General features: G+C 36.4%; 1 protein-coding gene and 1 long non-coding RNA gene across 3 annotated transcripts in view; both read right to left on the bottom strand.

The window, feature by feature from the left end:
• Nucleotides 1-23,684, bottom strand: part of Fur2 (furin-like protease 2) — a 416,618-nt gene that overhangs the window by 288,277 nt on the left and 104,657 nt on the right. The window lies entirely within an intron of this gene.
• The window catches only part of LOC139996305 (uncharacterized), an 85,548-nt gene that overhangs the window by 44,987 nt on the left and 16,877 nt on the right, over nucleotides 1-23,684 (bottom strand). The window contains exon 2 of the long non-coding RNA XR_011802190.1: nucleotides 6,044-6,122. This is a non-coding gene — a long non-coding RNA (uncharacterized lncRNA). The remainder of the gene's footprint in view (nucleotides 1-6,043; nucleotides 6,123-23,684) is intronic.

The raw sequence follows: 23,684 nt of genomic DNA, 5'->3' as shown, positions 1-23,684 counted from the left end.
AAGGTAAAATAATTTTGATATCGTCACGTTAAATTTATTTCAGTGATTAAAACGCGACCGATGAAAGAATTTAAGGCGCACCTAGCAGACATTAAGCTTAATACCGTGCTGATTTCGCTGTAGATTCGAGGAAATGCATTTGACGAATGGGGAACGCTTTATGGTATTATTGCCTTGCGACATGAGCGTTCTCTGACTTCCAAGAAATCAACAGCTACATAATTGCATGCAACTTTATATCAAGCAGAAAATAATTTCACGTACGATTCTACCTTACTATTAGGTTACTCAGGGGTTTCGTAGCGAAAATGAAGAAAGATTCGACTAAAATTAGGCTTTTCGCAATCTATAACTTCACGAGCCTTTCTAAAAAATGATATTAGCGCACGATATTCGCATTTATTTTCCTATTTCTTCTCTAAACATTTATTACATCTATCTCTCCTCGAAAAAGAATTCTACGAAATGTACATTACTATTCCGAAACCTTGTATACGAATATTCAATATATCAAGGTACAGTCTCGTCAAATTATATTCGATATCGATCATTTTCAATTCGCCTATCTCGATTCAATTCGATCATTCTGCTTTGCAATTGTTTAAACGACCTCCGAAAAACTTGAAAAATCATTCGATTTATATTCCAAAACGCTTCGGTAACTATCATTCCGCGAGTCACGAAACATAGTTTACGTCGTGTTGGAACTCCGCGGGCGTCAGTTTATGCATTGTATCTCCGATAAACTGTTCTGCCTGTTCGAAATAACAAATTAAATCCTTTCATGTTGATTGTTCGCGCGATCTAAGAAACGAGCAGCCGATGCGATGGAGCACTTTCACAGACGATGTTTCGAATAATTTCAAGTTTATTAGGCTGCCGCCTCTATCCTCTCGAGAACCAATCTCTGGCAGTTCGTTTGATCGAGGTCGAACGATATGCACGAACCGACGATGGATCACGAAAGTCACGCTTGTGATACTTGTGTTTCGTGAGGTAAACACGAATTTTCAAAATCAGCAGGACGAGCAATTTGCTGACACAAGCTACTACATTTTTTACATCGAATGCCAAATGCCATTTGCTTCAGTTGCTATTGTTCAATATTTTGAATCGTGTTTTCATCTATTTCTATTAATTTGCTAATTGGATCATCTATTAATCTTAATATGCGTCTACGAGGATCGTCAAAAACGTACTACCTGTTTACGTACAGAAGCAACGTGTAAAACGATGCAATGTACTTATAGAAGGTCATCTAACTTCTTTCGTATATCGACGCAAATTATGCCAAATTGTGTTTAAATATTTAATATTGTCGTAGTGCGATGCGTCTAAAACGGCGATGCGATTTGAAAATCCCGCCGATGCTTTTACGATTTTCGAGCACTGAAAACACTCTTGCGAAAGGAAATCACCACTGGATTACAGCAGTTTAAAGTACTAAAATCATTGGAATGACGATAGGTGCGGGAATTCGATAGGTTTAGAGAAACTGTATGTGATCGTAAGTGTTCAGGTCCAAGAACGTGTCTGCAACTTTGTTGCAAACGCTAGACGCATCGAACAAGCCAGATTACCATTTTCTATTTTCTTTTTCTTTTTTTTTTTTTTTTTTTTTGAAATTTAAAGAGTTGTTTAGTCGATAAAGCTTCGCAAGAAACGACGATTTAAGGACTGCGTGAGATGATAGTTATGTGAACTGAAAAAACTAGTACAACGTTATGATAAGTGTTCAAATATAGGTGGTGATTGTAATGAAAAATAACTTAGTATATATATTAAAGTAACAAACGAAGAAAACCTTTTAGGATGCATTTGTATCGTTATTTCAAAACGAGTATTACTTCCTGGATGATCCTCGTATAAAGTTTCATAGACAGAAAAACTATTAGTTGTTATTCCTTGATTCTCACATACGCTCATCATCATTTTCAATCCAAGTATATTTTTCAGCTATTGATAAGTTACTTTGATTTGAGAGAGATACAAAGTGTTGAGGTTATTAGATGTGTGAACAAAGAAACGCGTGGATAAATTGTAAGGTAGAAAATATAATTTAATACAGAAGCGTAAATACAAGTAGGAATATATATGTAAGCTGGTCCAGATCCGCACGCTAGCAGTGTTACCCTGAGACTAAAGGAACGCCGAAAAAAGACGTCGCACGTGTGCCGCTTATCGTCTGTCGTCGACGCATTCTTTCGTCTATGCGCTATCGATGACATCGGCGCTTTGTGAAAGTCGAAGACCAGATGTAGAGTTTTCTCAGAAGTATCGATCACTTCAACACGAAGAAATCGTTGTTGATATGGTTGATTTTTGGTTTCAATTTTATGTTAAAGATTTTCTTCGGATATTAAGAGTCCTTTTATACGTTGAAATGGAAGCATACTAAGAAATGAAAATTCGACGATCCCAGTTGTACGACGTATTAGAGACATTAATATGTACGTGGGAATTATTCAAATAAATACTTTCTTATATTGCGAATATAAATATCTCGCAAAAAGTTTGCGCATTTATAGATCTAATTCTGTCGCCACTAGACACTAAAAATTATAAACTCGAGTGGAAAAGAAGATACATAAAAGCGGCAAACATCGTGTAATTATGTTTCTTTTACGTCGCGCGGCTTCCATCGAGGTTTTCGTGTTTTATCTCGCGACCCGAAAGTCGACAAGATTTTCTTATACGCGTTTGCTGAAACAGATAGCACAGCGAAATAAATTGCGATTGTTCGATCGTACGTAAGCACAAAGTACGCTCTCCCGATATATCCCTTTTCTCGCCTGTACAAAGACATTGATAAAGTCTCTTCACCGATCGCACGAAAGTATTTGACTTTTCGCCCGAACGATCGGTACTTTGTCGAAGCAGCGACATACGAGTTACGGCTACGATATATTTTCTCAATAGAAAAATTTCATTCCATCTAGAAAATCGATCCGTTGAATAGAAGTGTTGGAGCACGCGAGAAGTTTTGAATATTTCATCATTAATCCGTTAACTTATACGATAGTTGTAACGATTCAAAAACTGTTATATGTTAATATTAAACGTATATGTTAACTCGTATATGTTAATATTAAATTATGGATTATAGTTATTTAGCCAATATCGTTCATATGGCAGTTTCTGGAAATTCATTCGAAGAACTTAACACCTGGAAAGCGCGAAATATAATCGTTTCTCAAATACTAATAACGGAAAAGCTACAAATTTGGAGTTGTATCGTGGTTATAGCGAATAAACGACATACTATACTGTACGTTCGCGAGACATTCACTGTAACAATAAAACAACAAGCTCGAGAAATTGCCTGGAATATAGGTAATATGTTTCACTCGAAACGAGTGACGTCGAACAAACCTTTTAAATCTTTTTACATCAGTTTGATATACATTATACGGGTTTACGAGACGTTAAATAAGTTAGTAAGCCCCGAGGCAACGTCGATTTGCGAGGATAAAAAAGTTTATTCGCGAAAGCCGCAGACGAATCGCTAGTACGCACGCGACAACGAACACTGACGAGGGCTTTTTTCCAAACGTAATGTATAAATCAGAAGGAAAAGAGGTTTTGTCATTGGTACCGAGAACTATGTGTTTCACTTGATGGACGCGAATATGTGTCAGCGACCATGGTTAATTTTTGTTCGTGATGGAACGTTGAAAACGCTTAAAAATGTTTGCCCAACAATGGAGGACTATGCTTTTATTTTGTGCCAGGTCTTGTAATCCATGTTTCGTCGGAATTTCGAATAAAATTATTAACTACTATATTAATATATAATATAATTACTATAAATTTAATTACTATTCTTCGAGTTTTTAGAACTTCTGATAAAATATTGTTCACGTGTACATATATTGGAGTTTTGTAAGTAACATTCAAATGAATGTAATTCAAAAATATAGTGGAATTTTTACATTCTCGTTCCTGACAGCGGTTGTTCTACTCTAAAAGAACAAATAAAATACGAAAAAGTTCTGGTTTCTGCGTATATACATAATCGTTTAACAGGGAAATTAAAAATAGGTAGAAGCGCGAAATAGCCTCATAATCAGAGAATGGCGAAATTTCGTGACGCTTGCGGAAAGAGAAGGGAGAAAAGAGAAAGACCACGATATTTTAATTTATTTTTAAACGAGGCCAGCAGCTGTTAAATGCAACGAACAGCGTCGAGTTTATGACACGGACGTGATTTCTTCGTTATTTTTTACAATATCCATAACAATCTCCATGCTCCATATCTAACAATATACATGTTCTTTTTACTTTACCATTCGGTGTATTCAAATTCAATAACTGAAACTTCTTTCTTTGAAACATATGAGAAAGTATAAATGGCTATTAAAACGAACATTAATCCATTGAAATAACCTCGTCCGTCTACTTTTAAAACTCGTATAAAAGGATGTATGAGATGAATATGCATTGCTTCAAAAAAAAAGGAACAGAACACTTTTATACTTAATTTTTTTCAAACAATCTCCTCAAATGAAGATAATCATTTGAATTGATGCGTATGTACTCGTACGAAGAATATGTACAATAGTTGCTCAGAATCAATCATAAATCGATCGGTCATGTTCAATACAAATTCATATGTTCTCCATATTCAAATCAGTTGCTCAATATTCATCTTTCAGCCTCAAGCTGCATGAAAGTCGCGTACCTATCACTGACATATTAAATTTCGTCTAGTTTCGCGACCTCACGATCATCACATCGCATCTAACTTTTAGATTATGCGAGCATCAGAAACCAGAACTCCCACATTGAATCAAGTTACCTTCATAATGATATTAAAACATCAGAATACATTATACTTTAATTAACATTAAAACGGTATATCAGCATCTCATCAGACGAAGCTATCAATTTCTTTTTACAAATTTCTTACTTTCATTGTAATTAATCAATTGTTTAATAGTTATTTAGTTATTTAATCGACTTCCAATCTCCTAACAAAAGAAGAAAAGAAAAATCCGTCCATTCCTATCCCAACGCAACCCAACTCCACTGTACCACGCAAAGGATCGAATTTTATCATCTACAGAACGTAACAAAAAGATTCTGCAACTTCACAGATAGCGTTTCGTCGGGAAATTTCCACGGCGAGGGAAGAAACATCGACGAAACTTTTCAAGACACGCGCGCCCACGGATCAAGACGCGTCGCCATTATCCAGAAGCTACTTCTATTAAGCAAAACAACTTCGTCTTTGTCTCGGACGCGTTCTTGCGAGGCCCCTCCGCCTCCACCTGGTCTGGAAAAATGACGAGGCCAGGCGGAAGCGAAGCACGCGGCGAAAAACACGCTGGAGACGCCGCGTTAGTCGCGTCGCGACGCCGAACAGAGAACAAGGGGACGATTCAACGTGTCGAAAACTTTGTTCGCCGCTTTCCCGGCGCCCGCGCCGCCAGAAATTCCTGGCGTCCCATCGAAAATTAGGAAAACGACGGTAAAATGTTGGCGGTGCTCTGTTGGCTATTTGTCTCGCGGCACGCGTCAACATCCGTGTAATTCGGTTAATTTCGATGTAATTACGCGAGCAACGGAGACAGAGAGAAAGGAAAAAGTCTGAAAAACAGGGAGTTGAATAAGAAAAACCTGGACGTTGGAAACTTGTAACCGGAAACTGGTAGATCCGGTTACTTTGTAAACTTTTTAAGATAAGACAGTGTTTTTGATTCATTTTAGTGTGTTTTTTGGTGTAGCAAAATTACTTTTGAAATAGACGTCTTGTATGATTAACTTGCAATTGTAAATACTTTTCCATCTCTCAAAGTACGAATTTTCCCTTGATTTATTAATGAATATATATAATATGTAATATAATACTTTTACTCTTATGTCATATTACTAATTGATTTCATTAGTTATTTTTCAGAAATTTTAATTTTGTAAGAAAAGAATTCGTTAATATTCAATTTCTCTTTCGCATTTCTTTTATGAATAATATATTTTTCGTTTTTCTCACAATAACGTTCGTGTAACGTCACGTTACTTTGCTGAAATTGTTTTCCTTACTCACTTTTCGTAATATTTATATAGCTTTAAATCACTTCCTGGCTTACTGTGATCATATTCCGTGAAAAATACGTGTAACATACCTGAAACAGACAAAGTAATTGTTAATACACATTTACATTTAATACGTGCTTGACTTTAAACTAATTCAAATACATATGTAACATTACACGTACATAGTACGGTAAAAATTTTACCACGGAATAATTCTAATATTTCAAACTGTACCTTACGTTAAAAATTTTTTGATCGAGCCATCTTAATTCTAATTAAATGTCAATGTTTGTATCGAATGCATTTCATTCGTCAATTTCTATAAATCACATAAATGAATATAGCAATATAAAAATTAGCTCAACTTTTCAATTCACGTATTGCCTTAAATATCATGTTTCGAACGAAGTTTAGTTTACCAAAATGAGCATGAGTTATTAACTTTAAATTTATCGTTTCTCGCAACTGTAAGCTTTGAAACGTCACTTACAATATATCATTACTTTCCCTTTAAAAGATTCCTTTTTTTCCTCTAACATCGTAATAAACCTCTTATCTGTTTCTTTGTTCTTGGTAAAACCATATTGTTTGAGAATTAGTCGGCACACTAACAGCAAATTAACAAAGTTCGAAAGAATTTGAATTCAAACACGGCTCTTTCCTGAAGCAACTCGCGTCTGCCTCCTTTTAGCATGCAAAAAATCCCTAAGTTCTTCAGCTCTTAATTCCTAATTTAGACTTTTGATGGTCTGGTAAATGAATAAATTAAGAGTATCATGGAAAGCTTAGTTACTTCCTAAGCCCTATTCCGATAGGAGAATTGTGCAAACGTGTCGCGAATTTAATTTCCACCATCATTTCTAATAAAATATGTTAGATACACTTCTGAAGACAATTAACACGCTATCTACAGTTATTATGTTTTTATGTATTCGTCCGATGGGAGTAAAAAAATTGTTAAACAATTTTTGAAGATTGTAAAACATGGGGCAAAGGCCTTCCAACGAAAGCTATAATCTTAACGTATTTAAGAAAAAAATCACGAAAATGAAAAAGGTTGTAACTTTTAATGTTGTCATTTATATATATAAAAACGTTCGAAAAGAGTATTCATTTTGATGTTTGAAGAAGCTCATTGTTGTGAAAAAAGGAATCTGCAATTCTGGAAAACAAGCGTATATATTTCATACATGAACATTATAGAGGTAAAACTTCAAACTTTTATTGGGGTCGTCTATACACCGCGTGACCAAGAAGAGCTAAATACATTTCAGTCAATACCAACGTATCCAGAAAATTTCCTTCAAACCATCTAACTGTCGTTGCAGTTCCACTTTTCATAATGATCAAAAGACCGAAATAGGAACATCGCGCCGACGTATCGAGCGACCGGCACTTTATTAAAAATGTCGCGCAATGGCTGCGAAAAGGTGTAATCGGTGTGATCTCATCCACTATCATTCAACCTCATCCAACCTCCGTCATCCTCTGCTCCATCAAATAACTCAGAATTGCCGATGAACTGTACCACGATCGTAATAGATCAAAGAGTTACGCGACACGTTTCGATTCGCCTCTCTCGCATTTGCTCGCGTTTGTACATTCGCGAACATAATACACGTAGGTATAGAATATCGGCTAGGGTGTGTTTCGTTTGGCCGTATCTAAACATGGAATGATTATCGTCAACTACATACGTTTATTCGTTCGCGTTTATTCGTGTTTATTCACAGAAATTCGGAACACGAGCAAATCGTACCATTTCTGCGTTCCTTCCCTTCCCTCGAGCTTTGTCGATTCTCATCGTTCCATCGCTCCATCCATCTGTCTTTATTTAGCAGAAAAGTTTTCTTATTCTGATTGGTTAACAAATATTGACAATGTTAATCAAAGCAAATATATATATATATATATTTTACGGTTATAGATATTCAGATACTGACATTTCTAGACTCCCTATAAAGACGTGCAGAGTCCAGTTAAGAAATAAAATCTGATCTTTAATCAGAAATCACTTGGTCAACAGTTATACATATCTTCAAACATCCATCATCGGAATAGTGCTGTTCATACACTGATACCACTGTCCATACTATATTACGTCAACATATGAAAGGGTAGATAATCATGACCCAGCCAACGCAGTCTATCGATCAACATCGTTACGTCTAATACTCAGCTTTACTAACCAAGCATACCTGGCGCGCAACTCTGTTCTAACCACGATCGACGAAAAATGACGCGCATAAATACGTGTTCTAAAAATTTTGACATCATGCGTCGCACCTGTTGCGCCTTCCTGTCGTCCATAATTATTAAGCGAACTGAAATCCATCGATTTCTTTTTAATCTGTTTTTTAATCTTCTTAAAATGGGTAATATAAATCTTGTCAGGTGTCGTCGTGTTTATTAACGCTTTCCACCAATCGACTATTTACATTCAAAACATCGATACTTATTGTGTTTCATAAATAATAATATAAAATAGAAATATTAGGATTTGAATCTTAAGATACCAAAATGGTAGAGAAATGATTAAATTCGATCCTCAATGGCTAATCTCAGATGAAATTTCAACAAAAAATAAATCTTACTCTAATTTCTTAATTATTACGTAACTCAGCTCTCGGCTTATTTCATTGCAATCAATGAACACTGAGCCGGTTAGGCACTTCCGATCCAACGATCTAAAAGATGTCGTCTATAATTAAGCGGATTAGAATCTATTGATGCGACACGTTCGACATGTCCATATCCAAGGTCCGTTTTGGCCACCGTTTGATTAAACGTCATTCTATGGCTCTTCGTCTATTTGCACGTATTCCAGGGCAAGATCCAAGCGTGTGCGCGCTTTTGCCGCGCCGCGCGTCGCCATTTACGCTCACGAGGTTTATATCGCATGTACATAATTGCTATGGTGATTGACTAAACCTGTTAATAGTCACGAATCTGACGAGCCGTATTACCGCAAATTTCCACGTGGAAACGTGATCGTCGACAAATGCTGAACGAGGCCCAACTGCCTTTGACGATACGCCTCCCGATAAAGTGCCAGTTCGACAGTTATCGAATCGAAAACACGTTAATTAAATAGAATCACTCACGAAATAAGAATTTTCAGTATGTACGCCAGCTGTTGATTTTTACTACTTGCGATTCACAGTGGTCTTATTGCGGTAGTTTTCCATTGGCAAAGAGGAGAAGGTTTTTTTTTAAAATGTGGGAGTTTTACGGAATTTGGAAGCAAATACGGAATTGAACGTGAATGTGGTTATTAAAGGGGTTAAATGAATATTTTACTGAAGAAAGAAAGGTACGGATATTTGTGAAAAAGAAGTAAAAACTATTATTATTATTAGGTAAACTAGAAATTCGTTGTAGATGCAAAGCTCAATGGTAGAAGCAATTTGTAAAAAGAAATGTAAAATGTTAAGAAACTCTAAGGAAAGAAAGTAGAAAAACTAAGAGAAACTAAGAAAAGAACTAAGGATATTGTTAAACTAACAACGCAACTCGTGTACAGTGGATAATATTTTCTTAAATAAATTCGATTTGGTCATATTTCCAAACACATTTTAGCAAATCATTGAAAATTAATGTTGAAGTATGATTAAATGTATTATTTTATAAAAATTAGTTTATGGAAAGTAGAGAAGATCCACAGCGGAACTTCAATAAATCAGGATGAAACTTTATTACGTGGTAAATCTTGCGACAGCGATTGAGTTTACGATACATCAATCGCCTCCCTGAGACTTGAAGTTCTCAGAAATTGTAGACTTTTCCAAGCCTTAAACCACATAATTAATTCAATATAGAAAAGTTATATATGAATTTTTTAACTACAGGAATAATGGAACAGTCACGTCTTCGTCAAATTTTAATAGCTGCAACCTAAGTTTAAAATCAGATAATAATTGTTAAGGTGTTTAACGTGTCTTTAAGTATTTCTGAGAACCTCATTTTCTGAAGGTATCCCGATACTTATCGGCAATCACGCACGTGCGTAATAGTTTGCCGATTAATTAAAAAATTTTAATTTTAGTTTCGAACGGATATCAAAATTTTACTGAAGAGAAATTTGATGAACAGTATACACCGGAATATAAAAGATTGTTCCGCGTTATGAATTCTGAAATGAAATATAAATGGAAAATATGTCGCACGTGTTGAGAATAATTTCAGCCGTAGTAATTTAAATACTAATATTTTTCAAACTTAAATTAATCAAACAGTTATAAATAATTATTTTGTAGAAAAAAGTTTTAACTAATCCAATCGTTACAAACAATTATTTCCTAGTTATTGAAAATTTCAGATTTGGAAAATTAAAAAATATAAATTCTCCAGAAATCGTTATCATGACCAAATATACAAAGATGTTTTATCTGTGATAACTGACGACTATCAGTTACTATCCTATTCTATCGTCACATGTACAAGGAAGTCTACCCAAAGATGATGTCGTCTTTAGCCTAAGGTAACGTGCACAAATGTGTGTATTCGATCAAACTCGGTGTAGGTATCCGGCAGTGGAGATGCAAAACCGGAGAAACACGCATCCGATCGTGCACAGCATAAAGACGAGACCACGTCGTAATCACAGCTATAGCCGAGGATTAGCGATGAATAAGTCTTTGACCAGCATGCGGCCATCAGAACGTTTAGAACAATGCCATGATCCGGGCATAGATGTATTCTCGTCGATCGTTGTTGATAAGGCGTGTCGAACTTCGCGCGCTATCTGATACGATGAAAATTAGATGATTCTCGAAATTATAATAGATAATGGATGCTTCTGTAAAATAATTTAGTTGTAGCTAGAAGGATTTGTAATTTTAGTTTGGTAATGATTTTAACAGACTACGTGTATTTATATGCAAATTCCTATATTTATGAAGATAAATAAAAAAGATGGGATTTAGATAGAAAATTCTTTTACTATAATTAATATATAATTTACTATAAGAGAATAATTGCCGATCTTATAACATCGTCTACGCTAGATTGTAATATTCAGTAGAGAAGGAATAGAAATTCTAAATCTTAAATTAAAGTATGTAGGCATTAGGCTAATAATAATCACCAGACATCAGTAACTTTCAAGAGATCAATAGAGATTCGAGCAAACGGTATTCGCTGGAAATGCGAAATCGTTTGATGTCGACTAAGTGGAAAACGAAATGCAAACCATGCCGGATAAGAAACGTTGTGCTTAAATGGTCCTGCAAATTTCCGATCTTCCTTTTTATTTTTATTTGCGTTTTAAAGTTTTAATCAAAGGAAAGGAATTAACACGTCGCAATTTAGACGACTGTCCTTTCCTTTGGAAAGCGTTTTCCTGTTAATTGCGGTGTATTTCTTTAACTGTGTGGTCGTCGACAAATCGATATGGTATACTTGATGAAACAAAAACAAAGGCTAAATAATCTCGACCGAACGGCAAACGCAATTTTGCAAATGTGCAAGTTACCTTAACGAGCATCGTAAAACTTTATTCCTCAAAGTACAATATGTATCGACTTTATTATTCTTTATTTGTAAAATTTAAATGCTGCCTGCAAGTTTGTATCTGTTTCTCTGTTTTCACGATTGTATTTCCAAAGTTTGCTTTTTTACGATAAAAAATGTTTTCTATGTTTTCTGCAGTATATATTATTTACCAATGAAAATGGGATCGATATGTACTGAAAAGGAAATGTATCGAACAGCTTTTCGGAACAAGCAACCAACATACCTTGTAAAAATACTTTTATATTATTTTATAAAAAAACACTGTACCATATAGCAAGATAATAAAAATAGACGAATGAAAATTAGAGAAAATATTTCCTTTAAAAAGTGAAAATCATAAATAGCACTAAAGCTAGAAATTCAACCTAACTATCCAATTATTGTTAGTAATTATTAACTGTTTGAGGAGACAACATGCATACACGAAAGGTCTCAATTTAATATTCCCTCATATCGCTATTTGAAACAATGCAACCTCGCACTATCCTTACACTATCCTACACACATCCATGTAAACAGCCAAACCGACACTCACAATCAGTCCCATTCAACATCCTCAATCGCTTCATGACACAAACTTCCTCCACCTCGATCTAGAATCATCACTATCGACCTACAATCCTCCCATCTAAACCAACAAAGCGTCAGATTCATCGAGGACGACCATCATCCTATCCTACTGTCGTGGATGAGCGATAATCATCAACCGATGCGTGACGATCGACAACCAGGTTTCGTGTCGCCGTCGCGATCGTCTGACTTCCTCTTAAGTTCGTCTCCATCTAGATCACGTGTGCACGCGGTCATTATTCGTTTTGCGCTATGATCATAAAGAGAATGCGTCTTCTGACAAACTAATGTTCTGACCAAACGTAACTAAACTTTATCGTAAGTCGTTAACAGATGACTGCTCTTCGAATTAGTTATGGAAATAAGCATTACGATTTTCTACACGTTTCTTCTATACTTCCCATTTTATCGCCCAAGACATTAACGCTATGGCGACCGATGTGCGACAGCTATTCCAATGACGACTATGACGCGAGTGCACAATAAATTTACGCATTTCTTTCAAATCATTTATTATTGCTATCTCTACCTTCTTGCAGAATGAATCCTATCGCATAAAGCTACTATTCTAAAACTTCAGCACGAGTTTGATCGCTGTAATGTGTTCGTGAGAACGTTGCTTGGTCGGAAAACGCAATTACTGTAACCGTAGCCTTATACCGTTTCTATGTCTAGAAACAAGGATACAGGGAAGAGCCACGGGCCAGATAGGTGGTCGTCGCGCATATCCAGCCTCGTTATGCGGATGGGTACATCGGCTGGTACATGGCCGCTATTATTTGCAAGATCGATAACGGTTACCTGCGGGCGCCACCTGAGGGAAAAAGAGGACATCAGAAGCGTGCGATGCATATCGCCCAATACCAACGGACGACGTAACCTTACAGCTCAGGGCTGTTCTTCCATCACGCTCTTTCCCTCTGTATCTGCGATTTTCCTTCGATTTCTGTTCCTCTCGTCGCACTGTTGCTTCTTTTTCTCCTTTCTTTCTTCGTTTTACGTTCAGTGTCTTTCTGTCAGCGTGCTTTCCTTCGTTCGGCTCCTCCTTTTAACACCTGAAACTGTGCACCGGCACGCCAGGACTTTACTCCCGCTGTGACTCAGAACACATTCGTGAACTGACTTCGTGTCGCGCGTTCGTACGCCGTGTTTATCTCTCTTTCCTTTTTCCTCTTGGATCGTGGACCTTAATTAGAGAATGGTATCAGAATTCGTGAAATTTGGGCGTGTCATTCTTGTTTTGGCACTTTTACAAGTGATTACGAGGCTGAGAGAATAGCACGGCCTTCAATGGTTTTAGCGATGAGTGTTTTCCTATCCGATTCACTGGTTACGAAATATAAACAGTACGTTCAAATTCTAAATAGTTTGTTGTCTATGTCGTTTCGCAAAGCAGCACAGGATTAAAGAAATTAATTCTCTTTATAATTGTTTATATATTTTTATTTACGAAGTTGCTAAATCTTGCTCAAAAGTTATCAAAGAGCGATATCATATCGGCTGTTTAAAAACAAATTTCGCCACAGGCTTACAATGTCCAACTTCTCAATGTATCGACAAGTCCTCCAATCATCCATTCCTTTCAAACAAGACGTACACAAGGCGCGCCCATGTACATATTAACAAGACGACTGGTTTTATACTTGGCGATACAAGCCGGTCTAACGAGCCTAGATGCATACATGAAGTCTCGGCTAACTACAAACGACCATAAAACGCCCATCAAATCGGCATGTCCTGAAAGTACAGCAATATCGCATCTACATGACACACGACCGTCCCGCGGAAGTCATTATACGAACAGCCATCGTAAAAGTTCTCGAATCATTTGTTCCGCGAGAGTCTAGTATCCTCATGGTCAACGTTAAATCGCGACAAAGTACTATAGTAAAAGAAGTAAGAGACACGATTCTCTTACATTCCAATGCTCGAAACTCGGTTACACGTATATGCAACTACAATGCAGTGTAGAAAATGTCGTTAATTGTTAAATTGTTAGACATAATTAGCTTTGAACCGGTTTTATGACGCGGACGTGACTACCTTGCTATCTTCGACTTTTAAATTTTATAGACATTTTTGTCACATTTGGATAATTTATGGTCAATTTATATTCGATTTATATTCAATATTCTCGACTCTTATGGAATACTATTTTAGCGTGATAATTCTAAAATTTTAATACTTGACTTTTCATTCTAAAACAGCTTTATAAAATATGAGAAATTTGATGTATCATGTCTTTCACCAGTGGTCTTCGTGTTGTTCGCCCCATGATAATTTCCATTCCTACTATCCCAATGTCTGACGAAACTAACTGCAGTTTCAAATTAAGCCATCGTTCTCATATCCAGCGCGATAAAGTGGTCGTCGCCATACGGCCGAGATGGATCCGTGCTCCTTCTCCTCATACCGGTAATTGTATAAAGTTGAAGAAACGGATGGCGCGGTCTGAACTTCCCAGGGGCGGCAATTTAAAAGGCCGGCACTCGGCTGCGCAGGAAAATTGCATTTGTTCGAAGGAGGTAGCCATGTATATACGTATAGCAGCGCATTATCGCGTTATGCCTCACTTTAAACGACTACATTGTACGTTTAGAACCGAAGATTTACGGTCTTGAGGGTGCAACGGCGTCAGCCTAAATAGAAAAAACTGCGTGGATTTAATCTACCTGCGATGACCTCGCTGTGCATTCGTTTCTTCGCCGGTAACAGCGATGTTATTAGAGGGAGCACCCTTAATGCCTTAAAAATGGCCGGAGTGCTGTTGACGCGGACAAATTAACGTTTCAACGTGTCAAATCGCTATGAAAAGCGTCGTTTCTCAAAAACCGATGAGATATCGATAGGTGAGATACGAGATGACGCGTTTTATTTTAAATGGAAAAATTTGGTGGACCATATCCTGATTTCATAGAAAAGAATGCTTCGTGAGTTCTTTAATTTCTATACTGAAGCGAAATGAAATGAAATGAAAAAGTCATCAATCAGAGAAAAAGACAAGGAAGTAGGTTAATTAACTGTCACTTTGAATATGACTTTCTCATCAGATAATTCATATACCTTCCATTGTTCCGCTCAAGGTTGTTAATCATGGCGAATACATGATTTATAAAAATCGTGTTGAGGTGATCATTTCTAAAATTAACCACTTTCTACGTTTCTATGACTACAGTTTTAAGAAACTAATTATCAGTACACTCTCAACGATGTAAAATACAATTAAACAACTAAAGATCTGCGGAGAGATTGCCTTTGCACACTGGATACTTTCAATGTTTTATATATTTCTGCGCATATACGTTTTTATAAAATCATCAACAATCTATCAGACACGCTTGACCCATAATCCTTACCATCAATAACTCTTGATCACAAAACAAGAAAGGAAAAATCAAGTTGTCTGGGTTTTCTCGAGCTCTCAAACCCAAATTCACTCTCAATGACACAAATCAGCCGAGGAAGGCCCTACTTCCCACGCAATTCGTTTCACGAAGCACCACTTCAGCCGAAAATTTATTGACGACTGTAGTCCACGGAGCTTCTTATTCCGTGCATTAAACGACCATCCGCCTATCATTATCGTGGTCGCATTAAGCACGCGTTGGCTCCACCGAACAGAAATAATTTGCCAAGTTGCATTAACTTTTACGAGCGTTCCGAATAAACGGTAATAAAGGGTGGAAGGGGTGTGAGAAGAGAAACCAGTCGGTTGGAGCACGTAAGTTGTGCGGTGTAACAATAAGAAGATACAAGCCGGAAACGGACGTCTCGCAAAGCAAACTTTTCCACGGATAAGAATCTAAAAGTGGCGGAGGCACGGCCTCGTGGCTTACGAAGGAAAATTGCGTCTGGTCGTGGCAAAGATGCCGGTTATCGTGGCATATTATCGCATCGTGCTTCATCTTAAATGACTGCATTACGGCGGTATGCCGCCAAGTTCGCGGCCAACTAACGAAACCCCCGAGCTACGAAAAAAAAAAAAAAAAAAAAAAAAAAAATGAGGAAAAACGAAGTAGAAGAAATATGCATAAGACAAATCCGTGATAGAACAGATAGTTGCTGGTGCAACGGTTTGCAAACATAAGCTTCTAACAGTTACAGGCATCTACTTGTTAGGGCGTCAGCAATAATAATCAGCATTAGGTCGGATTTATGACGCGGACCTAATATATATTTGCTATTTTTAAGTTCCATATTTTTCACTGACATTTTTACGTGTTTTGTTTTGATTTCGTTCATAGCCAGAACTCCCAATTTCTAGGATTATCGAGAAATTTGGAGTTTCTTCCTGCATCTGAAAAGTAATTGACGCATCACGAAAGATTTTCACTTATACTATGAATGTACATTGAAGACAACTAAACTGCTATCTTGCAGGAAAAACCGAACGAACATTTTCATATGTACATTGTAATTTGAAATAAGCAGTTAACAATCGATTAGTAACGGGTTCATAATGCCATTAATTTTAGCTTCTTCGTTGGTGAAATCGTATCGTTGGCAATGACTGGGATTTTCATTTTGTTGTGTGACACGGGCAACCACGGTTTACGCTCGAATACCTTTTCGGATCGATTGGCGAAAGAATCCCGGTGCAACCACGTTGCTGAGCGGCTGCATTGTTTGTAATCGATTTCTTCGCGCCGTCTAGACTCATTATTCCATTGGCTCGCGTTAACGCATTATTGGCTTCTGGCTTTTTAACTCGCTATTAATAATTCTTTTGGTAAAATGAAATAACTTATCGATCGTTTGTATTATACAAAGAAGCTACTGTAACTCCTGATTCTTTCGTTTTATTCGCGTAATAAAGAAAGTCGCGTAAGTAATAATATTATTCTTTCTTCTTAACGTTTTCGAATAGAATTGAAACAAAGAAAATAATCATCGTTAAACAATACCTGAGAGATAGGATTTTTATATTGTTTGAAGTATTATTAAATACGCCTGAGTAAGCTGGAAACATTTATACCAGTAATTGATACAGCGAGAAAAAATCTGCTTATTCCGTTTTGCGATTCATCTCGCTTCGATTTTTAAACGTTTATTAATAATTGATATATTAGCTTCAAAACGATGCGTTACGTTTACTTGAGTTTCCCACCGCGTTTTCGAATGTCCTAATATGTACTTATGAAATGAGTATACAACTCATAGCGCAAACACGTTGCATTTCGCTTTCGGGCAATAATCCAGATCTGATTCGCGTCGCGTATCAAGCAACGATCCTCTCGTATATTATCATCATATATCGCGACTATTGCATCCGCGGCGAAACGAGTCCGCGGCCAACCAGTTTATCGACTGTCCAAGCGGAACGTGTAGATTACTATTCCTCAAGACCGAGTTGAGCCGCGAAATTGCATCTAGACCAAACCGAATAACCGATATCCTGCCTCTCTCCAACCCTGAGAATACCACGGATTTTCTCCTGGTAATTGGATATGAGTCGTCGCTTTGAGACAAAGCTTCTCTCGGCTACGCCTCAGTTTCTGATTATTCTGTGTTCGAAGGTTGTAACCTAGGGAACTTTGATCGACGAACGATCAAGCTGTGGCACAGGACTCGTGCTCCTGGTGCCAACGATCGAGACCAGAGAGAGAGCAGCTTTCCAAAGAGAGTGGAGTAGGTTAGGTGCAGTCGATTGTGTGTGGTTAAGCGTGTCTTTCTTGGCCGATTGATTGCATTAAGCGAGGATGGATGGATGATGGAAGGTTTCTTTGTCGTAGGACGTTCAACGTATGCAAAGTGAACTTAGAGGCATGACGTAATTATCAGACTGTAAATATTCATACACATTCGTATCGCTCATTCGTTGTAACAGTGACGGGACAGAAAATTTGCAGTAATTCGGTTATTGATATAAAAAAAAAAACCGTCTGTTGTTCGTATCGTTCGTGAATTCAGTTGTGCGGCTGAACTTCCGAAACTTATCACACGGTCGATAACGAACGAACATTTGAAAATTCATGCGGCTCGACCGGCTGCATATCGATTCGGTGGAATAATGAAACATGCTAGGCATTGTCGCCTGCTGAGAGACGAATGCTCGCGTCGCGGCTGGAATTTTGATAAATGATGCCACGATTGCGACAGCAATTAGCAATCGAAAACACAAATGTAGTTTCAACAGATTGACTGCTCAGTTTCCAGCTACACTGGTCATGGGGAACGAACGACTCATAGATATTTTCGACGCGCTTCAATTTCTGCTCCTATGATTATATATGACAAATTGTATGGTTTTGTCACTGGTGTATGATCCTTTCATCTACCAGTTTCATTTGTCATAATTTGTCCCATGTTCGTAGATTGAAGCTTTGTTACAGCAAAATTACAACAGAGATTCAGAATGTTATATGTTACAGTAAGCAACACTTTATAATTTAGTACTTTTCAATTTAATACAATACGGTTATATAGAATAGAATTTTATAACTTATAAACTATAATTAAAGAGTTAGAATGTTTGGGTTTCAATTTTGCGAAAAATTTGATTGTATGACAATACCAATATTGATATGATTATTTTAATTATTTTTTATTTAGCTGTAATATTAATTTATATAGAGGGATTTATTGCGTATGACACAATATAGTTTATCGTTATAAAACGAAGTACACGTTACAGATATATTATTTTTCTAAATTACTCAATTACGATTATTCAGAAACGAATAAACTAAATGACATTGTGATTTTCCAATACATATTCTTCAGATAGATTGATTTAATAAAAAATAAATTAATAAAATTTGGACAGAATTATTTATTACATACGTATGTGAGGATAAGGAGGGATTATTTGAATAAGAAACAAATCTTGTTAAATGAACATCACAAATTCTTAAGTGATCGTGAAGAAAAAAAATTGAAAAATCTAGTTGGAAAATTGGTAAGCTGTTTCTTCTGCAATTAATAACAACGTTATGATTAGTCGCCGATCTTATCAGCATTGGTACAGAAGCTTTTGGCCTCGATATCGGATTTTGTTTGGAGAACGCGCGTGTTCTGATCGTGTTCCCGAATATCTTCGCCACGTTTGGATACAAATTGAATAGAAATTCGAATGGAAATGATTTACATGCGGCGTGTTCCATTTTACTCCAATATCCACGGCGATAACGTAGAAAGGAATATTTCGAGAAAGGATTATGATTCTCCAGGCACGCAATGTGTTTGTTATTGGATATTTCTAATTCAGCTTTTATTCTTGCTGTAGTTCTTTGTATTAAATCGTTGACTGATATTTAATTCTTAAATTAGATTTTTATTCAACGATTTCTATAGGTTCGTTACAATAAATTTGCAATATGTATTTTTGTAACAAAGAGTCTATTTTACATCATAGTTTGAGAAACAGAAATATTTAGTCTAGAATTCAAAATAAAATACGTAATGTACTTTTTCCTTGTCATGTAAAGGATATTTTATAATAATCTTCTATTCTTTCGAAATATCGGTATCTTTTTTGCCTGTAAACATTAACTATGATATAGGCACTTTCAACGGTTTCTAAACGTAGCTACAACATCATTATCATCATCATTATATATTATTATTATTATTACCAACTTCCTTCTGTCTTATCGACATTCATTAAACCAACTACATATTTAAGATTCAGCTAACAGTAACATCTATTTACTTAATCATTATAAATATCTTAATAACTGTCTAGATACTTTAGCTTTACTATGTCTTAATAATCGTTTACTTAATGTTACTCGCTCTTTGAGTTTCTACAACAAACATATAATAAAGTACAGTTAATTAAAAAAGAGGTATCTATTGCAACGTATATGATGTTCAAAAACGTTTGGATACCAGTTTCTTTTCAATATAGCGCAATTTAATTACAAAATTACTGGCAAAAGGATCTATGATAATTTTATTTTACATTTGCAGGATATTACCGTTAGTTAACCTGATCTTTACAAAACTTGTACGAAAGGCACAGGCAAGAAGTGATGTACGGCAGAAGTTTGTAAAAGTTATTCGAAAAAATTCATTAGCGAAAAAAGATAGGACAATTTTTCACGGAAACATTCGCGAAATTATACGTGATAAAACATAATAATTACATTTTTCTTAACCCTCGCCACGGATTTTTTTGAACAACGTAATAAAAAACAGAAGCAGGGGTGAAAAGAGGGTGGAATTTTCTGCTAATTCTTCTTTCGTCCTACGCAATCAATTCGTTGAACGAGCCACAATTCGATGCTACGTGACCTCTGCAACCGTTCAGATTGATCGCCTTGGCCATTCGTTCGTAATAGATTCACCCGACTTTTCGACATCGACTTTTATGGCAATTGTATTATTCTTTTTTTTCTTTCTTTCTTTCTTTCTTTACTTCTTCGTTTTATTGTCGCGGTCATCGAGACGCATTTCGTAGGTGATACGAGATCGTGGTCGGATTTTCGAACGAGCATCGTTTCCTTTACTGCACGTGATCCTGTATTATGTCGACGAGCGTGTGCACGTTCCAGAATCGGCAAGATCTCTTGATCTGCCGCTCGTTTTGTAGGAAACGGATTATCGACGAATACGTTTCGAGAAAAAAGCCCTCGAATTGATAAGAGTTCGCTGATAAACTCGAGAACTTTGCCGTTTCTCGAAACCTTAGAATAGTCGTGAAATCTTAGAATTCTTTATTTTCATTCCTTTCACGAGTTCAATTGTCAAGATACTCGGCTATTACTGCAGAAGCTCGGAAAAATAAAACTTCAGTGTGTCGATTTCTGATTTACCTTTTCGAACAGGTTTCAAGTTCAAATGATAATTTCAAAGTTTACTTATTAATTTACTATATAATTTCTTGGTTTACTTTCAAGTAACTTCAACGTTTCAGGATTAAATAAATTTGTATTAGAGAACTCGTTATTTTATCTCGTATTTGAAGAAATAGGATACAATAGAATAAGTGGAGAAGATGATAAATAATTCAAGCGTACCTTGATCTGCAGTTTCTTTGGAAGTTCTTGAATATTTTAATGAAGTATTTACGTCATTTTTATTTCGGAAAGTATAATTGTATATACATGTTTGTAACATTTGATATTTCGATATTATTCATAACTATTGTCTTCTGTTATATTTAAGAATATTTCTTATTACGAGATTAAAATATTTAAAAATCCGTGTAATACCAAATAAAATAAATAATTGCATTATCGCAATATTTAATCTGCTCGCTGGTTTTCCAAGTTAAATGAAACGAGATAGAATTTCAAAATTATTTTTCTATAATTTAGCAATACAAAAATTACCAATTCGAGATAGTTTTATTGTATTTGGATAAATCTCGCGTTCAAGGTTTAAAGCTAACATGATAAAGATTACTATATCGTTAATATGAATACCGTTCGATATTATCTTTTTCTCACATTAGATATTACCTGCACAAAAGAGCCAACAGCGGTCCCATTGTTGAAGAAAATTATGCATCTGAAGCATATTGAATAAAACAACGTAACACGGAATCACGAGAATAGCAGCGGCAACTGTAGAATCTGTTTTGGATTCGTCGCGAAGATAATTGCATTTTATCTGCTTAATTCCTCGAAGAGGATTGGCCGATGTATAAATTGAATAGCACCGTTATAAACGCTTCGAGTCCGGTTGAAGTTAGTTTCGCACGGCGAATATATTACGGCCGGGGAATCGCATTGTCGACCATACCTTTCGTGTTTCACATTTCCAAATAGGTTTAATATCATATCCCGTGGAACACTCTTGCGACACATAATTCAGGGGCGCAAAGTTTCGAAGCTGACGTTGCACGCGTACTCTGCAGATGCATTCTTAGAACTGTAACGCGTCCGCGCTGTTCATTAGCCGCCCCGATCTGCATGCTGGTTAATTAAATTCGAGCGTGTATCGCGCCTTTCCAACGCGTAGGCTGTGTTAAAATGTTAAGGGGCTCAACGAGCGTAATATTTGGAATGGAAATAAAACGAAAATGGATAAATAACATGGAAATGGAAAAGTTGTTGGCGAAAGTATTCGAACGTATGTAGGAACCTTTTATGAACAGGTGTATATTATGTGTCTTATATATAATATGCCATGAAACATTTTGAAAATTATCAGTGTAGTGAGACTCAATTATCATAATTATACTACGGTCAAAATAAATCTGAATATGTACATACATAGAAGCTAAGAGGTATTTAGACTAAGTATACATTTCGCAGGGACGATAAAAATATTTAAATGGTCAATTAGCGCTCATTACGTGTTTTAAAATAGCTATCCATGCTATGTACTAATGCTAAGTTCTCAGCGAATATCTTGTTATTTCTATCCTATGTACATATTCCGCTATCCAATTTGACCAATGTAACCTTGGCAGTCGTGTCCGATTATAATAGCAATGAAATATCAACAAATTTCATATAACACGTATGTATATGAACAGAAAAGTCTTGATAAGTTCTGGTATGTTAGATAAATTATGGTATTTATTTAAATAATTAAAATTCTTACCGATGATAGCAGTTAAAAGTTAACAGGAAAAACGAACAAAAAGAAAAAACAGAATCCTGGAATATTCATCCATTAAGGCTAATATAGCCATATATAAAAAAGATCACGAATTCGGGATACCATTTGCGGGGAACAAAGCGTTCGCGTCGATTTTAATCCACGGCGTTAGGAAGCAACAAAATCGCTATGCCGAGGGCTCCGGACAAAATTGTGCCCAGGTAGAGGAGGTACACGGGAATTATTAAATTCATTATTCCAACAGCTGTAGAAGGTCGGCGACATCCATACGCTCGTCACGCGTTCGCACGCGTGTTGGCTTATTATCTCGCTGTAGGCAATCCGTTCTGAAATAAGCGTGTACGTGAGCCTGTACATGCGCGGGCAAACATTCATGTCCATGTCAACGGGGGACCAGAGCGGACCAGGATGCACGTGCGCTTAACGTCGCCGGTTTACATCGTCATTCTGATAAATCCCGCTTCGACGCACAGAATTTCGACCCTCGTGCGTTAGGATTTCACGCCGAGAGCAAGAAAGACAGGGATAGTTCGATTATAGTTCGATTGGGACATGTCGGGCTTCGAGTGGATGAGACGATTTTTGACCCGTTCTTTTTTTTTTTTTTCTTTTTTATTATTGGAACACCTGGTGTTGTAGTGAATAGGATAATTAACAGGAGCACTGTAGAATCAGTCAAAACGACTGATACCAAATTTTTTGCTTTTACAATTTTTGCAAATATGCAGATGTTCCTTTTTATTCAAACAGAAACAAAATTATTGGTTTGCAAATATCTATGTATATATATACAATGAATGTAATTAACAGAACAAGCAACTTTGTTGTCTCCTGAATATTATAGACTATTGGATGTCTTATATATTTCTGTACAGTATAAGATTTTTGATTATTAATAACGTATAAGCTTGTGTGCGATTTACCACAGGAGTATTTGGCGCATAGGTCAACTTTTACGCTGTACGCATAAAGATTTATTTTTGCTTGTGTTATCGGGACGAGCAATTTTCCTACGAAGATTACTGTGCATAGTATAAACACTCTGTGTCTTCAAA

The sequence above is a fragment of the Bombus fervidus genome, chromosome 17 (genome assembly GCF_041682495.2).
Source record: "Bombus fervidus isolate BK054 chromosome 17, iyBomFerv1, whole genome shotgun sequence".
In the NCBI taxonomy this organism is placed as follows: Eukaryota; Metazoa; Arthropoda; class Insecta; order Hymenoptera; family Apidae; genus Bombus; species Bombus fervidus.
The sequence above is the reverse complement of the archived record's forward strand: the minus strand, read 5'-3'. Positions and strand labels throughout refer to the sequence as shown.